Consider the following 6085-nt stretch of genomic DNA (forward strand, 5'->3'; position numbering starts at 1 on the left):
GATCTTTCAGACAAATACAGAAAAGGGAAGTCTGCTCCATCTTGTATAGATAACAGACCCACATCTTGAGGCCTCTGACCTCCTGTGGAAGTCTGACATCCCTTTTCTCTTCTTCGTGAAGAACCTCAGACCAAATTGTACGCAGGAAAACTGGATTTGGTACAAAGGGACTCAAATTCTTCCTGAGAGGAAACCAATCAGTTCCCCAGCCTCCCCCAGCCAAAACACAGGGAAAGTGGCACACAGGCGGGGTCGATGGTATTCAAATTATGTCCTTGGTTGTCCATTAAAAACAGAAGAGTCAAAACAAAACAAAAGGGCTCTGTGGGACATCTCAGCCAGAACCTTCACGCAAATCATCTGCTGTTGACACACACACCACCTCATGACCATGAATACACTCTTTAACACCCTCTCCTGACATACACACACACACACACACACACACACACACACACACACACACACACACACACACACGCACGGACACTAACCAAACTAACCAAATGCGCATACACACACACATTCAAATAACACACAGCCCAACAAAACACACGTTTGCATATAAGATCACACACAAAGACCCACACACACACACACACACACACACACACACACACACACACACACACACACACACACAGGGATTCACACGCATGGCACCACCGCTCTTCTTGTGGTAAGTGGGACGAGAGTAGTATCACTCCATTTGTCGTCCCACACAAAGCTGCTTGTTCAGTCATTATCTGGGAGAGCCTCTTCTCTCCTCTACAGGCAAGATAACCAGGTCACAGCTAAAATCGCCACTTCTCTCTCTCTCTCTCTCTCTCCCCCACTCTGTCTCCCTCCTCTTTTATAAACAAAGCACAGCCATTTGTTTTAGCCACTAAAATCAGAAAGAAATTGGACATTTGCAAACCAAATGAGGCTTATATGGCAGGTTCTTGTACCCCATCCAAAGCAGAGGCTAATTGTGTGCTTGCCCACTCTAAACAAATGACTGGGAGAGAATGGGGGGAGAGAGAGTGAGAGACTTTTGAAATGAATGAGGGAATGGGTATTTGTTAAGGAAATCAGGAGGCCAATGAGCTCATGTGCCTTCATCACAGTTGCTGTCTGATCACTGAAGCAAAACACAAAGTATCATTGAGGGCTTTGGGCCAGTTCAGTGACACAGAGCGTATAGGTTGTATCCCTCTGATGATATTTGAGGAAACATACGTTGTATACCAAGACCTCCTGGAACATCTTCTCTAAAAGTGGCACTATATTGTCAAAGTATATAAACCATTACCTCTAAATCCTAATCCGATCGTCTTAATTGTGTAGTAGTCCTTGCAGACGCCACAGTCTGATTTAACAAATTGTGCTGCCAACATGGCCTTAAGAGGCTTTCAAAGCTGTTGCACCTCATTAAATTGAAGATCCTTTTAATATTGGCATCAGAAATAATAAACCCTCTCATAAGACATAAAATAATCTCCATCACTGTAACAGCATTTTGAAAACGCTGTGAAAAAGATTTCAAGTCACAAACAATTAGCTTAAATTTTTAATTTCACATTGTTTTACATGGATTTAACTTTTTTTTTTATAGTCATGTCAAGTATTAGGTGAGCACTACACTCAGTTACTGTCTTCAGGCTCCCCCCCCCATCAATTTACAATTATGTAGCCTAATTGAAAAATAATCTTTGTTTTAAGAATATGATCAGCACTTGTGAATCTACAGCATGGGTATTTCAAAGCTTTGCTCATACAAAAAATAAAATAAATAACTGATGCTTATGACTTATGCTGATCAGTCACAAGAACGGTTACACAGGGGCTGTTTCCATTTGGCTATTTCAACCCAGACATCTGACCTGAGCGGTTCAAATAGTGGCCAGCTTTAGGCAGAGTGTTTCCACCTTGCATCAACATGACCACTTGAGGTCGGATCTCCCTTCCCCCGCTGTTTATGCAAATATACACGTAGGCTACGTCATGAAAATATCCAAGTAAATAACCAGAGGAACAGGAACCTGAACATCCGAACCCCAAAGAGTCGGGTCGGATGAATTCGTTGTTCCAGCGCGTCTCCGCTGCTGCGGATCAAAGGGGGGGCGGGGCCTTTTACAGCTGATGTCTGATGTGTGTCGGAAATTACAGGCGATAAACTACAAGACAAACACATACATGAGAAGAGGAGTTTAAGCTCCAGGTAGGCTATTTAATGCACTGTCTGTTACAAATACAGCGCTTTGACGTATATCACGTTTGTACATTTTTGAACACTGGAGTTTGTTAGCCTCATTCACAGCCTGAAACAATCGGCTCCTTAGATTAATTAATTGTTAATTAATTACTGATCCACGGCACGCCTCTGCTGCGTCGCTGTTACAGCTGTGGGTCTGATGTGTGTCGAAAATAACACGATATTAACTAAAAGAAAAAAAATGATAAACCCAGAGGAGGCTTTGGTGAAACAAGCCTGGTGTGTTTGAATTCACTAATCAGCTGCTACATAACGTGAGTAAGTTTCTCCTGCTGTCAGTCGGCTACAGTTCAGTTGATCAGCAGAATTACACTTCAGATTAAATAAAAAGAAAAGAAAAGCAGGCAGAGATCAGATCAGGTGAAAGACTGATTGGAGAATTAAAAAAAACAAAAAAACTAACGAACCTGCTGTAACGTGGTGGTAACTCACAAGAGCACCCGGTCAGATGAACACATGTAAGTGGAGCTGCTTTTATTTTTATTGATATTAAGAGTATGTCAGCTGAGGAGGCGGTCTCACAATGTGTCATCAGGAGGCATTGTGTTTCTACTGCTGAACTAACGTGGACACATGCGTGCCAGGACACTTCCCGAATATGGTCTGAACAGATCAGACCTCAGTGCTTCTTCGGTGTGTTTCCACCTGTACTTTTGCTGGACACTTGTGGTCAAATGGAAACAGGGCCACACAGACAAGAGCCCATTTACAGATGAGGCCCTGGGTACTCTCTAGCAGATGCTTACATGAAAAGATGCGGACACCTCGGACGCAAAGTCTGTTTATACCTTCCTGCAGGCCCCTCGAAGGACAAGTTACACACATGCGCAGCAGATCGGCATCTGCTAGAAGATGTATTGCTAAACACTGGGCAATTTCCTTCCACAAATTGTTGCATATTTGATTATCTTTATATTGTTTCTAAAACAATTATAGAAATGCAGGTAACAACGGACGTCTTCACACAGTCTGTCTTGGAATTCAGCGTCTATTTTCATTTTCCAGCACAATTGCTGCCCTTGTAGAGTAGCAGCTGCTCAGACAAAACAAACTGGAGGTGCGTGGATGTCCTTACAGATCAGACACAAACACCCTTTGATGATGAAATTTACATCACCCGGATTCTTGCATATTCACGAACAGACGGAAGGAATAACACCGATTTAAGACTGAACATCTTTTATAAGCAAAACATATGAAGAACAGTTTGTTTCTGCATCTGGCGCAGTTACATATGTTATACAAGGAAAGGGTGTGAATATTATTCTCAAATGTTTTTCAACTCTTTAAAAGTAGAAAGCTGTGAATACATTTCAATGATCAAACAGCTGTGTAGTGGAAATACTGTACTGATATCACTCTATATTCAAAATAAATAAACCCCTGTAATGCAGACACCAACAGAAAACCTGGATATTTTGCTTTGCTCTTTAAAAGTAGATTAAATAGCTTTCACTCTTGTCTTTTCTAAATGTGATGTTGCACCGTGTTACATTCTCGGACAAGTAGCCATTGTCGAAAGGTTTATTAGAGATAAGTACTCTACCTTCATGTGTGAGAATGATCATTATCAGCATCAGATATGTTAGTTCAGTTGGTGAATTTGAGCAACTGAACTAACATCTAAATACAGTTGCAGGCGAGGAGAAGGTTGTCACTCGCTTTCTTCTTGTTTGTTGTGTTAAGAGAACTGAGAAAGCATTGAAAGAAAAATGTTAATGAATAACTATAGAAACTTCTGGAAGTGTAATGTACCAGGTAGCCATTGTCTCAGGTTCTGCTTCTATTTCCATCTCCACACTCTGGGGAGATGTTCTTTGACACAATTTTAGGTTTCAAGTGCTACATTCAAGATGGTGCTAACACCTGAGCAAATCACCACTACAACTACAACTTCATTTTAAAACAACATTTTATTAATGCTTCTGAAATGAGTGTTATTAAAAACAAACAAATCAACAATAATAACAAACATGAACTTTGCAAATTTTGGAAAAATGATGATATCAAAACCTGAAGTATTTGGGGAGAACATGAAGATGCAGAAGGACTCGGCTGGAAGAAATACAAAGACGCAGGGATCATTTAAGATACATCACAGTATAAATAAAATAAAACTTAAGACATTGTGGTCAGTCTTTTGTCCTGCCTTCATAAAATGCACAAATGAGTGTAGAGAGACTTTAAAGAAATGATAACAAAGAAAAAATACATGCATTGTATTCAACTCCATATTAGCTTTTCCATGTCCTAAATTGTACATATGAGTTGGAGATGTGATCGGTAATAAAAGCCTGCAAGCCTCTCGTGTACCCAAAAGTTCAGACTCAAGTTGTGGGTTCTTTCATGAATTGAAATTTATGCATATTGACGTGTTTGCTCGTGTGTGACTCCTGTAGCCATTCTGCAATTAAGTTCTTTGAAATGTATATTTGATTTATTTATTGAAGTAACAAATTATGAAGCAAAAGCTGCTGGAGTCTGAGCCTGCTTTACAGCCCAGTTTCAACTCTCAAAGTTGTTTTTATTTTTTTAATTTTTTTTATTTCTATTACAAATTCGTAACTGTGTTAATTTTTTTTTTTTTAATAAAAATCTGTATTTTGTGTTACCTGTGTTTACTACCATCATGTGTGCCTCAGTAAGAAGATAGACATACAATGACATACTGCTCAGCGAGCACACAGAAAAGGTTTTCTGTTTTTGGCTGTGAATGCAACAAATAGCTCAACACTGATTGGCTTACAGTATATTACAGTTCGGCTCAAAGAGAGGGTAACTGAGGAAGAAGGTCAAGACAAGAGTTAACCAACACTTGGAAAGATAAAATGGGATCAAACACACACACAAATGTGCAGTTGCACATGCAAGCCGCTGTGCCAGTACCATCCACTAAACAGCACCTGTATGTGTGTGAGTGTGTGCGTGAGAACGGGGGAAAAAAAAAAAAGGCTACGGCTGGTCACAGTCAGGAGTCTCTCATATGGACTGGATCAGCCGCTGCCGAGGTCAGAGGTCAAAGGGTCAGGGGTTGCGCTCTCTAAGCCAATCACAGGTCAGCGTGGTGCTGAGGGGCTTTTACATGTGAAGTGAGAGGTGCTTAGATGGGATAAGTGGAGCGGAGAAAACCCTGAGCCTGCTTTACGACCCATTTTAAACCACCTCACCAATCATGACTTGGTCACTTTGTCACATCTGTTGTTAGCCAGTCACCTGGTATGTCGTTAGTTAAGTAGTCGGCTTCATTAGATCTTTGTTCTATTAGGTACACAAAAATACATTAATACAAGTCCAGCGCAAGCTATTTGTTTTTCAGTATGTATAGCTGTGACTCGCACGCTTGTTAGTTAAAGTTGTGGTACCTAGAAGTACAGGTATTTGAATATTGAACAGGTAGTTCAGTGGAGAGGAATAAATGAGGACATCTTTTATCTTTAGAACATTATTCATGATTGTTATGTGTTGGGAATTTCATTTGGATTTTAGAGGAAGCTTGGGCTTCCCTGCTGACCTACTGACCATATCCACAGACACAAACAACACACTGTCTCTCTTCTTTGTTGTATTACACTGAAATATGGAAGTTGGTCCAAAATGCACATAAAATAACATGTAAAACTTTATCCAATCTACAGTGGAACGTGACGAAGGCTAGAAATTGTGCATAAAGCAGATTTATTCTCATAACTTTTTACTGGAAAATGTTGAAAGAGCTAAATAGTTTCAGTTGTTGCTTATTAAAATTGTAAATACACTATTTTAATCTAAGCCTCTTTATCGCCTCATAAAATCTGTAATAGTGTTTTGTATTTACATCTTTTTGGCTAT

This window comes from Embiotoca jacksoni, unplaced genomic scaffold (genome assembly GCF_022577435.1).
Source record: "Embiotoca jacksoni isolate LCO1_2020_lvr unplaced genomic scaffold, fEmbJac1.0.p SCAF_8, whole genome shotgun sequence".
Classification (NCBI taxonomy): Eukaryota; Metazoa; Chordata; class Actinopteri; family Embiotocidae; genus Embiotoca; species Embiotoca jacksoni.